Source organism: Podarcis tiliguerta (assembly GCF_965153285.1).
Source record: "Podarcis tiliguerta genome assembly, chromosome: Z".
Taxonomy (NCBI): Eukaryota; Metazoa; Chordata; class Lepidosauria; order Squamata; family Lacertidae; genus Podarcis; species Podarcis tiliguerta.
The window spans coordinates 16,538,777-16,562,082 of NC_139553.1; the positions used below are offsets into that span (position 1 = coordinate 16,538,777).

The window sequence follows — 23,306 nt, forward strand, 5'->3', positions numbered from 1 at the left end:
GTCTGAAAGCTCTTTCTAAGGTTTAGTTGGAATCTCCTCTCTTGTCATTTGAATCTATTGGTATGTTTCCTACCCTATGGAGCAGCATAAAACAAGCCTGCTCTACCTTCCATCTTAGAAGGCTGCAGAATTGTGGAAGGGGGCATGGTTGTGAGTGGCTGTAGCTGTGAGCAGACATGGCTATGACACTCAAGGGACCCTCCACTTGCCAGTACCCTACTGAATATACTTCTGCACATCCTCCTATCTAGCTTGCCTTTCTGGACCAGGATCCACAATGGACCAGCCATCCGCTCATGCCCATTCCATGTTCTCCTCTCTTGCGGGGAGCATCTTGAACGAGGGGCTCCATTGATCACCTGTGCTTCACTTTCTGTATTACAAGCTTTTTGGGCTCTCAGGACACCAGGGATACTAGACCTTAGTAATAGTAGGTATAGGAGGATCTGGCCTCACTGCCAATTTTTAATGCCACCACACAACAGCCCTCTGACAAATGCAGTTTGATTCATTAGAGGCCTTAGTTTAGTTGAATTAAGTATGGACATTTATTTAATGGAATTAATTATAGGTATTAATTAGAACTTCAGTTTAAATTCAACTCAGATTCATAAGAATTGTTTTTATTTAAAAATAGGAAAAGGTTTGTGTGTGAGGGGGGGCTCCCCCCCCCACTTTGCCCCTACTCACTTTGGTATGTGGCCCCTAGAAGGTTTACAATGAGGACATGTAGCTCTTGGACTAAAATAACCCTGCCTTTGTGAAAAGGGTGCCCTCAAGGCTGCAGGTTCTAGCCTGAAGAGAGTCAGCTGACTTTTGAGTGTTCATATTGAGGTCATCTGACTCTCCAAGCCAATCAGGAAACACCATGCCTTATAAAGCCTGTTTTATAAAATCAGGCCCAACTCTGGATCCAGTTTATACTGCTGAAGGAAGCGATGGTTTTGTCTTTTCTGTCAGACCACTGCCCCCTTCATGCAACATTATGAGGTAAGAACTGTGCTTCCTTCAAGACTAAGTGAGCCGAAATTCTGGTGCCATATAGCACTGAATGTTCAGTGGTTTATAAATGCTTTGAAATAAAACTAACTGAGTCTTCTTTCCCCTCAGAAAACAGTTTATTTTATTTAAAAGCATTTATAAACCACTGAACATTTAAAGATCTCTAAGTGATAATACAGCATCAAAATGATAAACAATAGCATGACATCCAAAATATGACATAGAATCAGTTAAACAGAAGTATAAAAACATACAAACAAATAATAACAGGGAAATCAATAATAAAAAACCAGGATAGGTCAGGGCGCCAAAACAACAACAACACCCTGACTTTAATGATCTTTATTGGATATGTGATGGCATAATAAGATTGGTATGGTTGGCATTGTTTATACTGACCAGCATTTTAATCATACGCATGGAGCTGTAGAGTTGGAAGGGACACAAAGGGTCATCTAGTTCAACCCCCTGAAATGCAGGAATGCTTGACAGATGGTCTCCAATGAAGCAGAGTCTACCCCGGTCCAAGGAAGCTTGTTCCACTGTCAGATAGCTAAATAACTAGGATGATGTCGTTAGTCATCTATTTAACAAATTTGTATACTGCTTATCTGTAAGTAAAACTTTTAAGTATAAGTTCCTGTTTTTTAAAAAATAAAATATACATTAAACATCTATCCCCCCAAAACTATAGTAAAATACAAGTTTTATTTTATTTAAAAATCAAATTCAAATCAGAAGATAAAGTTAAAACTACAGATTTGTCAACTTTTGGAAGGTTCATACAAGCAAAAAATGTTTTCAGCAGGTGCCAGAAGGACTCAAGCGAAGGTACCTGCCTGATGTCAACTGTCAGGGAGTTCCAGAGTGTTAGCGCTGCCGCGCTAAAATATCTCTCTTCCTTCTTCATGCAACACATAGTTAATCAATGGAACTCACTCCTACAAGAGACAGTGATGGCCACCAGTCTAGAAGGCTTTAAAGAGGACTGGACAAATTCATAGAGAAGAAGGCAATCAATGGCTACTTGCCAATATGGCTGTGCTCTGCCTCCATGGTCAGAGGCTGTAATGCTGTTGCTGGAAACCACAGAAGGAGAGAGGACTCTTGCACCCGGTTCCTGCTTGTTGGTTTCCTATTGGGGCGACTGGTTGGCCACTGTGAGAACAGGATGCTGGACTAGAACCATGGTGTGATCCAACAACCTTTTCTTAAAAATCCACAAATGTACTGATATTTTTTTAAAACGGCTGCATGACAATCAGTTGTGCAAAAATGTAAAACCTCAATGTTTCTTCTTTGGTGTATATTGTTTGGAATATTGCTCTTCTAGAAAAATTAGCATGGCGTGTAAGAGATTTGCACCACTGCATAGCAATCACAATCGTCTTTGCCACCTGCTTCATTGGATGTTTTGGATATGTGTTTCTTATTTTGCAAATATTTTGGGGACACAATTATTTATCTGGGTTTGGTTGGCACCTGTGACAAATACGAATGCTGTGCAATAGGGTTATGACCTGTGTCAGTGTACCTGGCTGTTAACCAGAAGGTTGGTGGTTCAGATGTTCTCCTGCTGGGACTTATGGATATACAACTAGAAAAAGAATATGGAATATTACTGAAATATACGATCACGGTGGCGAGAGTGTTATATGCACAAAGATGGAAGGACTTATTATTACCTAATATGAAAGAATGGTTATTGAAATTAATGGATTTGGCTGAGATGGCAAAGCTGATGTGGTTAATAATAGAAAAATCATTGTTGACATTTATTAATGATTAGAAACCCCTTATGGACTTTTTGAGCAATAAGGAAAATAAGCTTGTGATATCTGGGTTCAAAGACCGGAAAAACGGCCGGTTTATGGACATTAGAAGAGCCGGGTATTATTATGAGGTAAGAATTTTGTTTTAAGTTTTTAAAGCTGATAGAGATGGAGAATCAGAAGTTTTTTCTTTTTCTTTTCTCTTCTTTATTTCGTTTCAATATTTATGTTAAAAAAGATGCTTGATATTTGATGTTGTTTTCTGTATATATTTGTTTGTTTATTTTCAAGCTTTAATAAAAATCACTTAAATAGAAGGTTGTGCTTCAAGCCCACCCACAGACAGTTGTGGGCTGGATTCCTGCCCTGCAGGGGGTTGGATTAGATGACCCTTCAGATCCCTTCCAACTCTACAATCCTATGTTTCCATGACCTCCACTCTTTTTGTTATATTCCTAGAGTCAGTAATGGTATAGTGGTTAGAGTGTCAGACTAGGATCTGGGAGAACAGGGTTATAATCCTCACTCAGCCATGAAACTGGGTGACTTTGCGCCAGTTCCTCTCTCTTAGCCTAGCCTACCTCGAAGGGTTGTTGTGGGGATTAAATGGATGAGAACCACATAAGCCAAATGTGAGCTCCATAGAAAAATAGGTGGGATAGAAATGCAGTAAATAACACACACACACACGCACACACACGCACACACACACACACACGTGTGTGTTTGTGTTTATTTATTTTACTTTGAGGATATTTATCTATCATCTATCTATCTATCTATCTATCTATACCTATTAATCAATCACTTTTCTTACTTGCATATCAATAAAAATTATTTTGTAATAAACAAACAAACAAATGCATTTTAATGCACATTTTACCATAATATAAGCATTTTTGTGCACATTGCTTGCAAAATCAGGAGATCTGTGAATTGTAAAGGATCCATGTGTTGGTAGGTTCTCCTTTAAATGTGAACTGAATTGGGTTTTTCCTCCATCCCCCCTCCTGCGTAAGCATGCACAGGCTTGCAGCCTGACTCAAACAACAAGCCAACTTCGGATTTCTTTAATCGGGTGACAGCACCTCCTCTAATCACAGTCCTTTAACAATTAGCCCTGGCATGGCCCTGGCATGTAATGGAGGTAGGGGCAAGAGGGCACTGCAAAGATGGCCAGGGGGCTCATTTTCACCTGCCCCTAACAGATGATCAGTGCTCTGACAGCCTCCTTTCCAGTCTGTAGCCTGAGGCTGTGAGATCCTGGTGCTTATGAAGGGTCAGGTGGGATCCTTGCAGAGTTATCAAAAGGGTACCTGGTTCTCTGCTATTGCAGCAGGGGTGGAAGGGGCGGCTCCCCACTGACACAGCCTGGCTCAACTGCACCATCAATCTAAGTGGTTGCTTGGGGATGTCATATTTTGTAGGCTGGTGGGGGGGATGCATGAAGGGGAGGTGGCCAGTAAAAAGCAGCAAGCAAGATGAGAGCTGATCACCAGCATCTTCTGCAGCACAGGAAGGACAGAAAACGGTCTTCTGCTGAGTCATTTGGTCCCTCTATCTCAGTATTGTCTACACTGATGGTCAATGGCACTCCAAAGTTTAAGGCCTTTCCCCCAGCTCTATTTGGAGGTGCCAGGTATTGAGAATTAGATCTTCTGCATGAACAGCATGTTCTCAACCACTGAGGTATGCACCTTCATTCTCATAGCTCCAAATAAAGTTCCTTTGAATGAAGTCAGATTGTTGGTCCACCTAGGTCAGTACTGTCGACACTGACTGGCAGTGGTCTCTCTCAGTCCTATCTGGAGACTGAAGGGGTGACAATCAACATGCAAAGCATCTCAGTAACCCTAAGACATGGCCTTTCTTCTAAAAAGAAAATAAGGCTGTAGTCCTAATAGTTTTGAATGGTTGGCATCTGTCTGTCTTGGGAGACAATGGAGGAGTGTGCCTTTGGAAGGTTTCAGTGCCTGATGTGGCTGTAGAGACCAATACAGGAGAGTACGGTTTTCTTGCATTGCATCTGGGGCAGAGGGAGGTGTCCAGTTGTGCTGCTGCACATGCACTATGGCGTGTCTTCTCTTTGCACTCTTCTCAGTTGTCATTCATTCTCTGATCACTGCTGTGGATGCACTGCGATCATCTGCAAGGGATATCCACATGGTAGGGTTGATGTGGTTGACTAAATGGATCAGTTAAACAGGACCACAGGAAGCTGCAATATACTGAGTAATACTATTGGTCCATTCAGTTCAGTACTGTCTGCACTGACTGGCATTACAACTTCTACAGTAAGTCAGGGTGTATTTTTCTTTTACCATCTTCTTTCAGGCTTGGGGCACATTGAACCATCTGTGATCAGATTGTGCCTCACTCATATTTTGATTTTTAATTGTATTGTTTGGATATTTGGAGGTTTGCTGCCATCAGCTCCTTTGGAAAGAAGGCAGGGTAGAAATTTCATGAATGAATGAATGAATAAAACACCTTCTGTGTCAAACCAGGAGTTTCAACTCTTTCTGCTGCTTCTACAGCAGACGCTCTGTGAACAGGAGGCACTGCTGGTCTCCTCCTACCGCTAGGGAGGAAATGGCAGAGACTGCCCTCTGGGGTTTCCTGGGCTCTGCACCTACTGGGAATGATTCAGAGCAGGCCTGTTTCCCACCCATGACAGCCTTTGATCCCCACTTTAATCATTGGGTAAAGTTGATTTGATTCCCTCCCCCATTCCTCATGGAGATCTTCACTCTTAGGATGCACACGGCACATTGTGGTTTGTCTCAGGTGCCAAAATGTATTGGGCATGTCCTGGTGTTAACATTAAAATTCATGGAAATCCAATGAAGCTGAATTTTAGAAGGTTCAGGACAGACAATAGAACGACCTTCTTCATGCAGTGCAGTTAAGCAATGGAACTTGCTCCCTTAGGAGGCTGTGAAGGCCACAAACCTGGACGGCTTTAGACAAATTCATGGAGGAGAGGAATATCAACGGCTCTATTTGTTTGTTTATTTCATAAAATTTATATGCTCCTAGACTGTAAAAACAAAACAAAACCTCAAAACAACTAACAAAGAGAATAAAACAATAACATTCTAAACATCTGGATAGGCTTATCTAAACAAAAATATTTTTAGCAGGTGCCGAAAAGAGTACAGTGAAGGTGCTTGCTTGGTGTCAATAGGTAGGGAGTTTCAGGGTGTAGGTGCTGCCACACTAAAATATAGATTTCTTACAAATGTTGGTGTTATGTGGCACCTGTATAACAGGGTCAGTTCCACAGATCAGTGTGGTTTAGTCGGTGTATAAGGGGTAAGGCAGTCTTGCGAGTAAGCTGGCTTCAAGCTGTTAAGGGCTATGCTCTGCCTCTGCAGTTGGAGGCAGCAATGCTTCTGAATGCTAATTGCTGAAAACCATAAGAGGAGAGACGGCTTATGTACTTGAATCCTGCTTGCTGATTTCTGATTGGAGCATCTGTTTGGCCACAACTGGATGCTGGGCTAGATGGACCTCACCCAGCAGTCTCTTATGTTCTTATGCACAATGTTTCTCTTTCAAATGCTCAGAAAGTGCGGGCTGTGTTTGTGTCGTGAGCTCTGCTTGCGAAGCCTGGGTCCGGGGGTCCTTGGAAATTGAGATTTATTTTTAGCTGTTGTCTGCACAGCCTGAGCTATAAAAAGTCAGAGTGTGACAGCTGACACCCTGGCCAACTTGCCAGGGTCAGACTGGGGCCTGTAGATATTACTCTGGAGAGCTGGTGCCAGGCGCCAACATTAGCAGCACATTTCCGCTCTATCTCAGGACATTGTGTGTCCAAAGGAAGATTAAATCTGCCACTCTGTCAGCAGGTGGAATCAAAGCCAGTTCCAGGTATTTTTGAGAGCTGATGGCATTGATAGTGCTACTGGACCCCCATTGGGGTGAGTGCACCCAGCTCCTCCTGAGGGGTGCAGCTCAGTGGCAGCCCCTCTGGTTTGCATGCAGAAGGCGCCAGCTTCAATCTCCAATGGCATCTCCAGGTAGGGCTGGGAATTCCCCTACCTGAAATCCTGGAGAGTTGCTGCTACCAGTCAGTGTAGACAGTACTGAACCAGATGGACTAATGTGAAGAACATAAAAGAGCCCTGATGGATCGGGGGAAAGGAGGTCCATCTAGTCCAGCATTCTGTTCTCATGGTGACGAGCCAGGTGTGCATCATAGGAAACCCACAAGCAGGTACGAGTGAAAGAGCACTCTCCCCTCCTGAGGTTTCAGAAGCATGACTATCTCCAGCTGTGTACCATAAGGTCTAGAATCTTACTTTATTTTTATTTTGGAGGACATAGCTCCATGGTAAGCATCTGTTTTGCATGCAGAAGGTCCCAGATTCAATATCCAATGGCATCTCCAAGCAGGGCTGAGGGAAGACTCCCTGCTTATAACCCTGAAGAGCGCCTGCCAATCAGTGCAGACAATACTGAGCTAGATGGACCAATGGTCTGACTTGGTATTAGGCAGCTTTCTATATTCATCTGAATCCAAATATACTGGTTTGGGGATAGTGATGGTGCTTGGGCTAGATGTTCCCAGCAGACCTTCAGAATGGAGGGCACCCAAATTCTCCTCTTCTTTGCCTTTGCCAGATCCCTTTCTCCCCACCCCCACCCCACCCCTTGGGTCAATCTTGACAGGTGGATGGGACTGCTCACTTGTCAATCACCTAACATAAGAAAATAAGAAGAGTCCGGCCGCTGAATCAGGCCAATGACCATCTAGTCCAGCATCCTGTTCCTCTTACAATGGCTGATCGGATGCCTATTATGGAAAGCCCACAAACAGGACCTGAGCACAACAGCAGTGATAAGCCCTCCTGTAGTTTCCAGCAACCTGTATTCAGAAGCATTACTGCCTCTGACTACGAAGGCGGAGCATAGCCATCATGGCTAGTAGCCATTGGCAACCCTTTTCTTCTCTACGAATATGTCCAGTTCTCTTTTAAAGCCATCCAAATTGGTGACTATCACTGCCTCCTGTGGGAGTGAGTTCCATAGTTTAATTGTGTACTGTGTGAAAAAGTACTTTCTATTATCTGTCCTGACTTTTCCAACATTCAGCTTCTTTGGACATCTGTGAGTTCCAGTGTTATGATAAGAGAGGGATAAAACCCCTTTTCTATCCACTTTCACCATGCCCTGCATCTATCTATCATCTATCTATCTATCTATCTATCTATCTATCTATCTATCTATCTATCCATTATCATATTACTTATTTCACGCACACCATACATTTAAAGCACTACAATACCACTTTAAACATTCATGGCTTTCTTGCCTGTGTGGGAGGAAGGACAGGAGGAAAAATTAATAATCAGCAACACCAATAAGAAACCCTAAAATTATCACCATTTAGCCAACTAAATGGCTATACAAGTTTGGAACTGACCAGTTGAAGACAGCCCAACCCAGTGGCAGCGTCTTCTCTCAACCCAGTCTTCCTTGCCTTCTTTCTTTTTCTTCACCCCCACCTGACTTTTCCTCCTTCTCCCCTCCCCTTCTCCCCTTCCCCCTCCTCTCTCTTCTGTGGGGCATTGATTTTTCCATCCGTCAGCGAAACACCGAAGGAAAATAAAAGAGCCTCTTTGCCATCGATCCATGGAACTCTGCAGCCTCAGGTCAGGAAGGGTTTGGATCTCACACTCCCCTGGCATATAATTACCCCCAGACTCCCATGAACAAGGCTCTTTAGGAAACCCTGCAGGGACCCGCATTTCCAGCAAGTTCCAGGGGTCCCGTGTGTGCCCCCCAGGAGGCCTAATCTACAGTGGGAGCTTATTTCTTTCAGTGTGTTGCAGAGCCTCTCATGAAAGCGTGTTGACAGGTGGGAGTGTTTCTGAATGCACACTGCAGATGCTAGTGGTGGGTGCATCATGCACAGTGTCTCTGGCTGTTCCGCTGCAAATATGTCACTGTTCTTGGTAAGGCTCTGTTAGTCCTGAGTTTCTGCCGCAGTCCGCTTGAAATCACACTGTAGCTGTAATCTTACCCACATCTAGTCCTAAGTAAACATTAAGGTAAAGGTAAAGGTACCCCTGCCCGTACGGGCCAGTCTTGACAGACTCTAGGGTTGTGCGCCCATCTCACTCAAAGAGGCCAAGGGCCAGCGCTGTCCGAAGACACTTCCGGGTCACGTGGCCAGCGTGACATCGCTGCTCTGGCGAGCCAGAGCTGCACACGGAAACGCCGTTTACCTTCCCGCTAGTAAGCGGTCCCTATTTATCTACTTGCACCCAGGGGTGCTTTCGAACTGCTAGGTTGGCAGGCGCTGGGACCGAACAGCGGGAGCGCACCCCGCCGCGGGGATTCGAACCGCCGACCTTTCGATCGGCAAGCCCTAGGCACTGAGGCTTTAACCCACAGCGCCACCCGCGTCCCAGCAAACATTAGAATGTAAGAAAGGCATGGCTCTTGGATGAGGCCAAAGGGTTCATCAAGTCCAGTATCCTGCTCTCATAGTGTCCAACAAAATGTTCATTATGTGAAGCCCACAAGCAGGACCTGAGTGCAACAGCAACTCTCCACTCTTGGGTTTCCCAACAACTGGTATTCAGAGGTAGACTGCTCCTGAGCATGGAGATTCTACGGTTGCCATAGACCTCCAGACAAACAGGCCTTGCTTCTGGATCAGGCCAAAGGGGGCCCATGTAGTCCAGCACTCTGGTCCTACAGGGGCCAAGCAGATGCCTGTTATAGGAAGACCTGAGTGCAGCAGCAAGTCTCTCTACCTGTGATTCCCAGCTACTGGTATTCAGAGACATCCTGCCTCCAACACTGGAGGGCGTCTGGCTGGCCACCATGAGAACTGGATACTGGACTAGATGGGTCCCCTTTGGCCTAATCCAGCAGGGCTCAATTTATGTTCTACCTCCACTGTTGGAGGCAGTATCCTTCTGAATACCAGTTGCTGGGAATTGCAAGTGGGGAGGGTGCACTCTGATCCTTCTTTGGGGCATCCCTTTTGGGCAACTGGTTGGACATTGTGAAGACTGGAGACTGTACTTGGTGAGCCTTTGGTGGCTTGATCTGTTAGCCAGGTTATTTTTACATTTCCTGGGCTCCTGAGTGACCAGGTAAAATGTTCTTATGTCTGCTTTCCCTGGCCCAGTCAAGGTTTTTTGCAGCCTGTGTTTGCATGTGTGAGTCAGCCCAGAAGCATCCCGCAGCCAACCCCTGCCCTGGTCACACTTTTTCATGACTCGCATAGAGAGCAAAGTTTGCAGCTGCAGCAGCCTCCATATCTCGGAAAATCTGACTCACTCTCACAACAAGGGAAGGAGGCAGCCAGAGGCAAAAGCAGGGTGTGTGGAGGGAAGCCACGAACAGATGTCCTGACATGTCAAGAAAGGGAGGATGAAATGATGGTCTGGGGCAAGGGGAGGGCTGTTTTCCAAGTCTCCTTCCTTGTTTAGTTCAGAAAAGTTGAGGAAAAGTGGTGGAATAAAATGACGGTACGGTGGTACCTTGGATTAAGAACTTAATTCGTTCTGGAGGTCCGTTCTTAACCTGAAACTGTTCTTAACCTGAGGTACCACTTTAGCTAATGGGGCCTCCCACTGCCACCACGCCACCGCTGCCTGATTTCTGTTCTCATCCTGAAGCAAAGTTCTTAACCCGAGGTACTACTTCCAGGTTAGCGGAGTCTGTAACCTGAAGCGTCTGTAACCTGAAGCGTCTGTAACCTGAGGTACCACTGTATGGAGAAAAGTTTTCTCCTTCTCTCCTAGCACTCAAACTTGAAAACATCCAAAAAAGCAGGAGCCAGGAGAATTTCAATAGCTGTATTTGAAATGATCAGATGGGGATGGATCAACTACCCTGTGAGGAAAGACTGTAGTGTTCAGGCCCATGAGCAAGGATTGAGGTCTCTGACTGAGGAAAATGTTTTCATCTCAAGGGACACATTCCCCCATAGGGAACTTTGCAGGGACCACATGCCAGGGCTAGGCAGGGCCAGATGCAACAATAGGCAGAGTAACGGATGCTGAATGCATGGCATGGCATGGGTTGGCTAAGGGCTGTATTCCCTTTTCTGCAACCTTCTAGGAGCCACATGCAAGTGGTGGGCGGGGGCAGAGGAAAAAGTGGGTGGGGGAATGGGTGTAACTCCAGCTATGCAAAAGTCAGGTGTTTCTACTCTAGGGCTGGAGAACCTATTTCAGCCTGAGTGTTGCAATCCCGTCTACACAGCCTTTGGGGGCCACACATGCCAGTAGTGGATGGAGCCAGGGGCAAAAGTGTAAGGAGCAATTAATGTAAATTTTGCTTTTGTACTAGTTTCTATACATGCCCCTCTGTCGCCTCCATCCAGGAAAACAAGAGACATGATCAAAGCTCATGGGCATGTTCCAGCTTGGCCATAAACACTCAAGGAGGGTGTGGAGCAGAACTGGTGAGGGGTGTGGCCTGGGGACAGGGTGTGTGGCCTGGTAGAGTTCCAAGGGCCACATAGGGAGGGCTGGAGGGCCACATCTGGTCCCTGGGTCTCAGATTTCTCAGTGCTGCTGTAGGGCTATTCCAATATATACTCCCCTATACTGTGGGAGTAGCAACAGACAGTTGCATTCAGCTGAGTCCTGCTCTGAGTTAATGGAGAGGTCTAAGATTGGTTCATTAATTTCAATAGGTCTGCTCTTAGTAGTATCCACTCAGAAATTCTCCTCTCGAATGCACTTGAGTGGCTCCATTTGTCTGTACCGTTACCAGGTCTGCATCACGTGGGTGCATTATTGTTATTATTTTTGCAAAGGTAGGTTGGAGGAAGAACAGCACCTCTGAGCATGTGCAGAATTTGTTTTGACCCCATCTGCGAGCAGCCAATTCCCAGGCATGAAGAGTTAGAAATTCTCAGCACTCTGCACTTTCTGGATGAAGCGCCTGGATTTGCATTTGTTTTGGTTTACCTTAATTGGGAACCTTATAACGCTTCTCCCCTATAAACACACAGGCGCGCATTCTCCTGCAAATGAATCTAAAAAAGCGCTCCTTCCGAAGCTCTCTCTCTCCCCCCTCCCAAATCCAATGCTCCCTCCTCCTTGAAATTCGGCACACTAATAAAATTGTAATTCATTTGCATCCGAGATGGGGGGAAATGAGTGCCAGGGGTTGCCATGACAACCGCCTCCTGAACACGCTGCCTAGCTGCTGAGTGCCTAGCTGGAGATCAAGAGATTCAGAGAGAGTTCTTTGGGCTCAAAGCGTTCTCAGGGCCTATGCTGGCTCAGCCCTGCCTCCGTTCCTCCCAGAGCTGCCCTCTGGCATCCTTGTACATTGTTTGTGAGGCATGCGGCCAATTCAGAAACCCCAGTTTAGGCACGAAGAGTGTGGAGGAGTCGACTCACGTATACAGAAGGGAAAAAAAAAAAAAAAGATGAGCTCATCATCCACCTCCTTAAAGTCTCCACAATTCTTAATTGCCACTCTCTTGCTTTGGTTTCAAGCTCCTAGTCCTCACTGCCCGCTCGCTGTGCTTCTCCCTCTTCTGAAGCTTCTGGCCCCTGGTATTGTTTCATGCTTTCCACTTCCCCAACTGGTGAGGTTCTTTGGCTGGGTGGTGGAGGAAGGAGGAATAATAAAAGGCAGAATGGGGAATCTTTTCCCATCCAAATCTATGATGCCACAGTCATGGCTTTCCCCAAAGAATTATGGGAGATGTAGTATGCTGAGAGTTCTTAGGAGACTCCTATTCCCCTCACAGATTAACATTTCCCAGTATGGTTTAGCAATAATAGAATTGTAAAGTTGGCACAACCAAAGGTCATCTACTCCAACCATCTTCAATGCAGGTATCACAGCTAAAGAACTCCTAATGTTTAGTCAGAATCTCTCTTCTTGTAACTTGCTGCCACTGGCTTGGATCCTACCTTGCAGAGCAGGAAAAATCAAATTTGGCCCATCTTCCATATGACAACCCTTTAGATATTTGAAGATGGCCATCATATCTCATATCAGTCTCCTCTTTTCCAGGCTAAACAAACCCAGTTCCCTCAACCGTTCCTCATGGTGCTTGGTTACCAGACCCCAAGAACTGGACACACGACTCCAGGTGTGGTCTAACCAAGGCAGGATAGAGTGGTACCAGGACATCACTTGATCTGGACACTAGACTTTAGTTGACAGGACACAGGATTCCTCATATCTGTGCAGACCCCATCAAATTTACATTCATTGCTCCATCCATTTTTTTCATCTGGTCCGCCCACCAGCAGCATGTGCTTTGACCAGAACAACATGGCTGGATCCAACACCTGGATGTCAAGAGTCAGCTGCTTGTGGGACCCCCTTTTCATGTTACCTCAAGAGACCCGTGTCGTTTCACTCTGATTGGACACATGGTTCCTGTTCTGTATTTGTAAGAAATTGGTCATTTAGTGTGGCAGCACCTACACTTTGGAATTCCCTGCCTCTTAGGTGCCTTCACTGTACTCTTTTTGGTACCTGCTTAAAAGCAATTCTGATTAGACAATCCTGTCCAGACATGTAGAATGTTGGTGTATATCTTATCTGTTCTTAGTTTATTGCTGATTTTATCTTTTGCATGTTTGGTTTTTTACCGATTCAGTGGTACCTCGGGTTAAGTACTTAATTCATTCTGGAGGTCCGTTCTTAACCTGAAACTGTTCTTAACCTGAAGCAACACTTTAGCTAATGGGGCCTCCCACTGTTGCCATGCCACCGCCATGCAATTTCTGTTCTCATCCTGAAGCAAAGTTCTTAACCCGAGGTACTATTTCTGGGTTAGCGGAGTCTGTAATCTGAAGCATATGTAACCTGAAGAGTATGTAACCCGAAGTACCACTATAATTACATTGTTTTATTCTTTTTGTAAACCGCTTTGAGGTTCTGTTTTTTACAATCATGTATAATTTTTATAAAATAAATAATGAAGCATCCCTTCATGGTTTTTGCAAGCTCCCTTTTCTCCCACCCCCCTCTTCCAGGCTTTTTTCCTTTCCTGAAGCTAACCATCTGGTTTCGCCGGGAAGAGCTGGGAATCCAAAGCCATCAGTCGCTGCAGAAAACAGCCACTCTGGCCTCCTGCTTTCCACACGTCAGTATTTTTAGCTTGGCTGTTCGCTGGCGTGTGGGAGCGCATACCAGGAAGCCGGGCTGAGCGTTTACCTGTTGCGACAGTGCTTCAGGCTGGAGTCATTTCCTCTCTCGCTCTCTTGCCGCCTGCACCCCCTACTCAGTTTTTTATAACTTGCAACATGGTTCCCTCTGTACAGGGTGTACAAGACTGGTTGAGCAGAGAGGAGCTTTTGTTTGGCCATACCTTTCTCACACAAGAACACAGAAAGAGCCCTGTTGGGTCAGGCGAAAGGCGGCCCATCTAGTCCAGCATCCTGTTCTCACAGTGGCCAACCAGGTGCCCCAATGGGAAACCCACCAGCAGGACCTGAGCACAATAGTTGTTGCTTCCCAACAACTGGTATGCAGAGATAGACGGCATTTTAGCAGGGATGCTCTATTCTTGGTTACAATGGCTAAGAAGAGCCCTGCAGAATCAGAGCAAAGGCCCATCTAATCCAACTCTCCCCTCCAGTGGATTATGGCAACTGGTATTCAGAAGTATGACTGCCTCCAAACAAGGAGGCAGAACATATGTAGCTATCATGGCTAGTAGTTATTGCTAGCCATGTCCTTGGATTTGTCCAATCCTCATTTAGAACCATCCAAGTTGATGGCCATCACTGCCTCCTGCAGGAGCAAGTTCCGTCGTTTCACTATGTGCTGTGTGAAAAAGAACTTTCTTTTGTCCATCTTGAATCTTTCAACCTTCATCTTTGTTGGATGTTCTCTGTTTTATGACAGAGGGAGAAAACCTTTTCTCTATCCACTTTCTTCAGACTATGCATAATTTTATAAAATTATACCGTGTCACTTCTGAGGGCTCGACCACACTTCACTTGTCCTTTGCCTAGAAAGCATGGGGTGGAGAGGTTTTCCACTTGTCTAGTGCTTTCTAGGCATGAGTTGAAGCAGTTTTCTGTTTGCCCCACCACTTTCCCTGGGAAATCTGCTCTTTACTGCTGAATTGGAGCAAACAGCAATCCATAGAATACATAACTGATGTTTGCTGCAATTCAGCAGTGGGTTTCCCCAGGGCAAGCAGAAGTGTGGACGAGCCCTCATGTCAGGGAACTGCCATCAGTGGCGGAGGGAGAGAGCAAAAGCCATAGGGATTCCAGAGAGCGTCCAGGGATCGGGAGAAGCAGCCCATCTTCTGGGGAAGAGAATCATCGTAGCACCAGTGGAGAAGGGGGGCAGATGGGGGAAGCGGCGAGGCGATCCCATGACTCCTTGCCTGGGACCAGCAGGGAGAGTAGGGGTCCTCCACTGCCCACGCCCTCCTTGCGCAGAAGGCTTTCGTGCAGAGAGAGTAGGAGAAGACTTGGCGTCAAAGAGCTTCTTTGCTGGAAGAAGTTTAAGAAACGCCCACTGACGGATTCTGCCAGCGACTGAGTCAGCCACGGGTGAGTGGCTGTCCGGACAGAAAAGGTTCACTTAGGCAACCCAGCCAGGTGTTTGCACCCAGCCGGGGAGATAAGCACCGGCTTACGCATGAGCAACCCCTAGAACCATTACACCTCACTTGCTTTTTCTTTAAACTAAAAAGTATTTAATGCTGCAAGCTTTCCTTATAGGGAAGTTGTTCCATCTCCTTGATCAATTTGCTAGCCCTTTCCAACCTTACAATATCCTATTTGAAGTGAGGTGACCAGAACTGTACACAGCGTCCCAAATGCAGCCATACCATAGATTTATATAATGGCATTAATTCTATTTGCAGTTTTATTTTCATTTCCTTACATTTATTTTATTTTATTTTCAAATGTATTTTTATTTCAGATTTTCTTGGTTTACAAAAGTACAGTACATGCCTCATCTCTTTTTACAAGTTGTACAGTCTTTCTTACAAATCAGTTATCGTACATTTGTTGTGAGACGTTAGTGTTGAGTACAGTGGTACCGCAGGTTACATACGCTTCAGGTTACGGACTCCGCTAATCCAGAAATATTACCTTGGGTTAAGTACTTTGCTTCAGGATGAGAACAGAAATTGTGCTCCGGGGGCGCGGTAGCAGCAGGAGGCCTCATTAGCTAAAGTGGTGCTTCAGGTTAAGAACAGTTTCAGGTTAAGTACGGACCTCCGGAACGAATTAAGTACTTAACCTGAGGTACCACTGTACTGTATAAGCTTGGGGAAGAAGGGGGGGGAGGGGCGGGGTGGTGAGGCTTATATTATTTTGTATAGTGTACATGCAGAGTTTTGTGTCAGCGTCGACTGGGTAGGTTCTCTTATTACATTTCCTTGGTCGTGAGGTATTGGGGGGCAGGGTGTGGTTGGTTGTCTGTGGCTGGATGCAGTGGGATTGTTTGCGTTTGTGAGGGGTGGAGGCCTTGTTGGGTCAGGTAGGCCAGATTCATTTGTATGCTGTGGGTGGATTCTTCTTGTTGTCTTGTTGGGCTGTGTATCTGATAAGGGGGAGCCATACTGGGGTGAAGGAGTCCTATTTGTCCCTGTGTCAGTTTCAGTTAATTGGTTAGCTTTTCTAGTAAGGCTGTTTCCCATACAATTTGGTACCACTGGTCCATGTTCCCTCCTGAAGAGGTCTCTCCAGTGCCTGGCTATGAGGCTTCTGGCTGCTGAGAGTAGGTGGGTTATAAGCTCTGAATAATGTGAGTGGTCATTATGATCTTGGAAGATGTTCAGTAGGGCCACTTCTGGAGAGAGTTCTAATACCTGTTTAGTTATTTTGCATATCTCTTGTAGGACTGCTATTTCCTTACCTCTCTGAGGTTCTGTCAGGCATTGACCAACACACTTCCATGCCATTAGAGCTAGAAACTGGACAAATCCCATATCCCAAATCAAAATGAGGGATCTAGGGCTGTCAAAGGGGTCGTGTGGTCGAATGGGGGGGAGAGCAGGGGAGAGAAGTAGATGATGTAGGAAGAGGCTGTCAATTTGGGGTCTAGCTAGGGCCGGGTTGGGCACAAATCACTCTGGGTTAGACCTGGGCCTGATCAGGATGGCTGAATTGAGCCCTGAACCAATTCCTTGCCCAACCCTTCTAGAAACTTAATATTTAATCATTATTTTTTAAAAATGAAAGCTGAGATTGTTAAGAGCCTGAGCCTGAACATCATTTTCAGTGCTTTTGTGCTTGCACAGAATCACAACATCCTTATTAGGGATGGGGGTGAAATTCCATTTGGTTTGCATTTTAAGGAAGAACTGCCTAATTCGCATGTGAGCTGAAACATAGCTACCTGTGAAAATCCACACTTCTCTGAAGTTTGGTGATGCTGTTCTCCCACCAAACAATGTATACAAAAATGCAAATGTTTGGGGGCGGGGATTGCATTAAAGTGCATAGAATAAGAAAAAGCAACATATGAAAACATCTTGCATTAGGGGGAATGACTTGTACAAATGTGAATATTAGTCAAAAATGACATGAAGAATCTGTTTCTTGGGAGAAATTTGCACCAAAATCCTAAGAAATCTTTGTGATGATTTTTTTTAAATGCAGATATGTGGCGTGTTGAATTTAAGATCAGAAAAATGAGATATGGGGAGAAATTGGAAATCTGCCCATCCTGAATACACACAGACTTGATTTGCATGACCCTATATAATGGAGAACCATCTCTTTAACTATGAAACCTTTTCCTTTCCATAACTAAACACATTATTGGACAAATGCCCCACTATCAGAGTTGTATCCTCACAGTGGCTGCTGCAGTTTTTCATCTCTATGCTCTTGCCAAATCAACAGTGGGTCAGTCCCTCCTCACCACATCCTGTGTCTGCTCTGTAATGTGGCCACCCTGGGGAATACCCCAGGATCCTGCAGAGCAGCCTGCATCTTTTTAAGGATTCTTTGCTCTCACTTTGTTCTGACATCTGAAAGGCAGGAGACCATCCTGTTTCCTTTATGGGGGTCATCTGCCTTCCTTTTTTTTATCCTCTCAGTCTCTGGGACTCTTCTAGTCACTTCTGTCCTACTGTCAGACTCCTCTGCATGTCTCTTTCCCTTTTGATTGTGGGTTGAGCTCCTTGCTTCCCTCAGTTCTTTCTCAAGGGAGGTCAGGAGGAGAACACTTTGCTGCAATGCATTAAGATCAAAAAGTTCCACATTCCTCTACCTGGCAATCTTGCAAACAGGGAGGAAAGAGGAGATAGCAGGAGAGGACCATGAGGTTTATATGGTAGCCATTGTCGGCTTGCAGTTTTCGGCTTTGGATTCATCCCAGATTTGGGAAAGGGCCATAGCTCAGTGGTTGATCATTTGTCTTGCATGTAGAAGGTCACAGGTTCAGTTCCCAGCAGAGCTGGGAGGAGAGAACACCTTTCCCAAAGCATACCGACCAAAGTTATTTTAGGACTTCTGCTTGAGATCCTGGATACTGCTGAGCACATCAGTAGTAGGGCTTGCTCTCCAGGATTTGAGATGAGGAATCTTTCCCCAGCCCTACCTGGAGATGCCACTGGGAATTGACCCAGGGACCTTCTGCTTGTAAAGCAGGGGCACTAGGGCTGAGCAATGGCCCTTCCCCAAATAATAAAATGACCCTTCCTCTCCTGTAACAAGACTGACCTTTCTTGCAGGGCTGTTAGACTTCGTGCTGCACCTTGCAATAAGCTATATCCACAAGCAACTAGAAGAAGCCCTTTTGGGAGGGTGGATGCAGAAATCCCAGCAAGGAAAACCTAGAAGCTGCTTTTGTAGCACTATCTCCTGGGCCCTGGGCACCTGTTTGCCAGGTAATTAATTCTGGAGGGCAAATCTCCATTCCTTTATCACAACAACAGCATGGAGGGTACATCTCTCCCCCCCCTCACCTTTTTTCTTTCCACGTTTTAGAGCTGAAAAGGGCTCCCTCCTCCTCTAGGGAGCAATGGAACAGGCTTGTAAAGGAACCCGGGCCCCGCAAAACAATAACAGTAAATAACGCTCACCGTCAGTGTCATAAAAAATGGGGAAACGGTTACAATGTTTTTTAATAAGTGTCTCCCATAAATCTCCGTTTGGCAGGAGGGGGAGGCAGAAGGCAGTGAGCATAGAGGCACTGGCTTCGAGGCAATTTCAGGGGTAGGGTGGGGAGCAGTATTGTCAGAGGAGAGGAGCAAGAGATTTGGCAATATTTTGTCACTAGTAAAAATGAGCAGTTACAAGTTAATAGTCCTGGGCAGATGAGTCTCTGAGCAGCTCATGTCAATTTCACCTGGGTTCATTCATAAGTGTAATCTGTCCCGTTTCCATGTTAATCTGCGAGGTTGTTTTTGTTTTTAAAGAAAGTTCATTGCACAATTTGTATTTAAAATCCATATTCAGTGCACGCATTTCTAAACATATTTTTTCCTAAAATATACACTTTTAGTACATTTTGGCACTTTTCCAAAGCTGATCATAGGATCACAAAATTCAGGTGAGAGCCAAATTCAAAGGTGGTTGTGGTTATTATTATCATTATTTTTAAATTTTATATCCCACCTTGTCCTCCAAGAAGCTCAAGGTAGCATACCTGGTTCTCCTCCTCCATGTTTAATATCCACAACAACCCTAAGAGGCAGTGATTAGCCCAAGGTCACCCAGTGACCTTCATGGCCAAGTGGGAATTCAAACCCTGGTCTCCCAGGTCTTAGTCTGATACTCTAACAAATGCACTACACTGGCTAATGATTATGTTCCTTAACTCAACCTTAGATAGAATTATTACATAGCCTTGCTACCCTAGCTTTTGACATCTGAAATGTATATATTTTAAAGAACACACCCCACCATTCTTCTGACTGTAAATTGTTTTGACCAATTCTAATATTGTCATTTCATTGTAAGCTTTCGTACAGTCTCTAGTTGTTGATGACTACAACAACATAAACTAGTATAACAAGGGCTACACCCGTTAGTGGATTTAATAGACTCCTTTATTTTAAAAAATATATATTTTAATTGTTTAAAAGTGGGCCTGACTAGCTTGTCAGTAGATTTCCCTTTTTAAAAAAGTTCCAGTTGTTTTAAATACAAGCATATAAGCACAGAGCAAAACTAGAGATGGTGAGTGCCATCAGAGAAAAGGCATTCCCGCCTTTGTTTGAGAGGAAAGCCGCTCCCTTATGTTAAGTCAAAGCTTTGGATCCAGCACAGAGCAAGCATGTCTCCTGGTCTCCAGTCCCAACCTGTTTCCAGCTCAGCTCTCACACCACACAGGCTACTGTTCTCCTACCTAACAGTTTGGTGATGGGGTGGAGGTGGAGCCTGGAGGGCACCATCACTTAGTCGTAGTTCTTGCAGCCTAGCTTGTTCTTTTTTTGAATGCTGATGAAGACACTTAAGCGGCCAGCTTTGTGAAGAAACTTTGTAGAATCATAGAACTGTAGAGCTGGAAGGAACTCAAGAGTCACCTAGCCCATCCCCCCTGCAATGCAGAAATCTCCACTAAAGCATCCATGACAGATGCCCACCCAACCTCTGCTTAAAAACCTCCAAGGACAGAGTGTACACAACCTTGTAAAGGAGTCCATTCCACTGTCAAACAGGTCTTGCTGTGAAAATGTACCCCCGGAAGTTTAGTCGGAATCTCCCTTCTTGTAACTTAAAGCCACTGGTTCAAGTTCTACCTTCTAGAGCAGAAGAAAACAAGTTTGTTTCATCTTCCATGTGATAGCCCTTTAGATATTTGAAGATGGCTATCATATCACCTCTCAATCTCCTCTTTCCCCAGCTAGTCCAGTTCCGCAAACTCATCTATTAGGTTCAAACTCTCACTGGGTACAGGATCCCAAGAACCGGAAAGACTCAAGGCATCATCCAGACTGAACTTGCCCCAAACTCACAACAATACATTTAAAGCACATGGCTCCCCCCTACCCAAGAATTGTGGAAACTATCCCAAACAAATTGACAGAATTCGCAGAACTTGCAAATATGACAGCCAAAAGAAAGAATCAGGATGAAAAAAAGACAAAGGGCGAATGGGATAGTTTTTTGAAATAGATAGATAGATAGATAGATAGATAGATAGATAGATAAAGATACAAAATCAATGTACAAGCAGGGGTAATCCTATGAACAACAGTTAAATACAATGAGGGATTAGAAGTGGGAAAGTAGGGTGGACTAATAAACTGATATGCAGCAATGCAAGGTTTATCAAGAGTGCCATGGAAGTCAGGCTGAGAAGTCTGCACAGAAATTATGTATGATGTGTAATTATAAATATGGAAAATGCATAAACAAAAACAGGAACTAGTGGAAACTGTAGTTTGTGAATGGTGCTGGGACTTGAGCACTAAACTACAGTTCACACGAGCAAATGTCATGTGCATTAAATGTGCTTTAAAAGTAGAGTGCATGCACAGCTTAAGGCTGGAGACAGGCAGCAGATTTTAAGAAAGCCAAAAGCATTTTTGAAGGGCTTCATAAAAAGATTTAAAAATAATAATAATTAGATTCTCAAACCTTTATTGGCTTATGTACAAGATTCCAGTAGGGTTCAATACACACCCAAAAGAAAACGCATTCACACAAAAAACCCCTACATCTAACACATTAGTGCTGTATAGTATTCACAAATCCTCATTGTGTGTTGCAGAAACCTGGCTACTATTTCCATCTTATCCCCATCTTGAGTAAACATAAGGAAGGCTACCACTTCCCCTCGTTTATGGAAACAATTCTGCCACCATTGCTTGAGTCAAGCAGGATTTTGCAGGGTTTTTAAAGCAACTCCCCCCCCCCAACTCCCTGATTTATAACCAGAGATGTTGGGGGTTGAGCCAGGGACCTTCTGCATGCAAAGCAGGGGTGCTACCACTGAGCTCTGACCTTTCCCCTTACGTTGGTGTAGTTTCAGTTAAGGCAAACATAATTGGCACATCTAGTTGAGAAGCGGGGACTCAGTTCAGAGTAAACACATTTCTTTTCTAAAAAGAAACGCAGAAAAAAATTGGAAAACAAGGTAGTCATTTGCTTGTTCAGGTCCTTAGTCTGAATGATGTAAAGGTTTCAGAAGTGGGATTGCTAATGGGCCAGAAAATAAACAAACAAACAAACAAACCCTGGCCTGCCTTTGACAGCAGCTCGATTTGAAGAACTGCACAGGTGAAGCTGACCACAGCACAAAGGTGATGGCTGTAGATCGAGCTGCGCTTAAGGGCAAAGGAGGAGGAAGTGCTGAAGAAGTTGGCAACTCAGTTCAGAGTTTTATTTACTTATTGCTTATTTCTTCTTAGCAAAATAAATTATCAATAAGAAAAAATTAACAATAATAATTTTAAACTTTGAAAAAGTTAAAACAGCAATAAACTAAAAAAACAACCTCGCACCAACTTTGTAAACATTTGGGGGGACTCATCTAAACAAAAATATTTTAACAGGCGCTGAAAAGAGTACAGTGAAGACAGCAACCAGATATCAGTAGACAGGGAGTACCAAAGTGTGGGTGCTGCCACAGTAAAAGATACAAGTTCTTACAAGAGTGGAACGGTATTATGTGTCACATGTAAGAGTGCCAGTTCTGCTGACTGAAGTGGTCAAGGGGGTGTATATGGGGTACGGAGATCTCATAGGTAAACTTGTCCCAAGTTGTTAAGGGCTTTATTTATTAGGGTTTTGCAGTCCTAAGCACGCATTACGTGGAAGTAAATCTCATTTAAGAATGTAAGTGGATCTCTGCTGGTTCATCCAGTCCAACATCCTGTTCACAGTGGCTAACTAGATATTCCAATGGGAAACCCACAAGCAAGACCTGAAAGCCACAACATCCCTCATCACTTTATATTTCCACCAGCTGGTGTTACATAGTAAGTGGAGATTTGGAAGTTGTAAGAGGAGCCCTTCTGAATCAGGCCAGTGGCCCGTTATAGTCCAGCATCCTGTTCTCACAGTAGTCAACCAGATGCCTTAATGGGAAGCCCACAAACAGAACATGAACACAACAGCAACTCATGATTCCCATTAGCTGGTGCCACCAGTAATGGAGGTAGTATATCTATAGCCATTGTATCTTTTAACCAATATGGCCTTCTCCATAATTTTGTCCAATCCTAATTTAAAACCATCCAAGTTGGTGGTCACCACTGCCTCCTGTGGGAGTGAGTTCCACAGTTTAACTCTGCGTGAAGGATTTCATTTTGTCTGTCCTGAATCTTGCAACATTCGGCTTCATTGGATGTCCTCATATTCTAGTTTTATGTAAGAAGAAGATATTTTTCTCCACACGATGGAGGAACACCCAACCTCTGCTTAAAAACCTCCAAGGAGAGAGTGTACACAACCTTGTGAAGAAGTCCATTCCACGTCAAACAGGTCCTGCTGTCAAAATGTCCCCCCTGAAATTTAGTCAGAATCTCCCTTCTTGTAACTTAAAGCCACTAGTTCAAGTCCTACCTTCTGGAGCAGAAGAAAACAAGCTTGTTTCATTTCCCATGTGATAGCCCTTTAGATATTTGAAGATCATATCACCTCTCAATCTCCTCTT

The 23,306-nt window shown here is 44.6% G+C and overlaps 1 long non-coding RNA gene across 1 annotated transcript in view; it reads left to right on the top strand.

Moving 5' to 3' along the window:
- The first annotated feature begins 707 nt into the window (after window positions 1-707).
- LOC310669717 overlaps window positions 708-23,306 on the top strand; it is a 66,790-nt gene continuing 44,191 nt past the window's right edge. Inside the window, exon 1 of the long non-coding RNA XR_014507308.1 lies at window positions 708-990. This is a non-coding gene — a long non-coding RNA (uncharacterized lncRNA). The remainder of the gene's footprint in view (window positions 991-23,306) is intronic.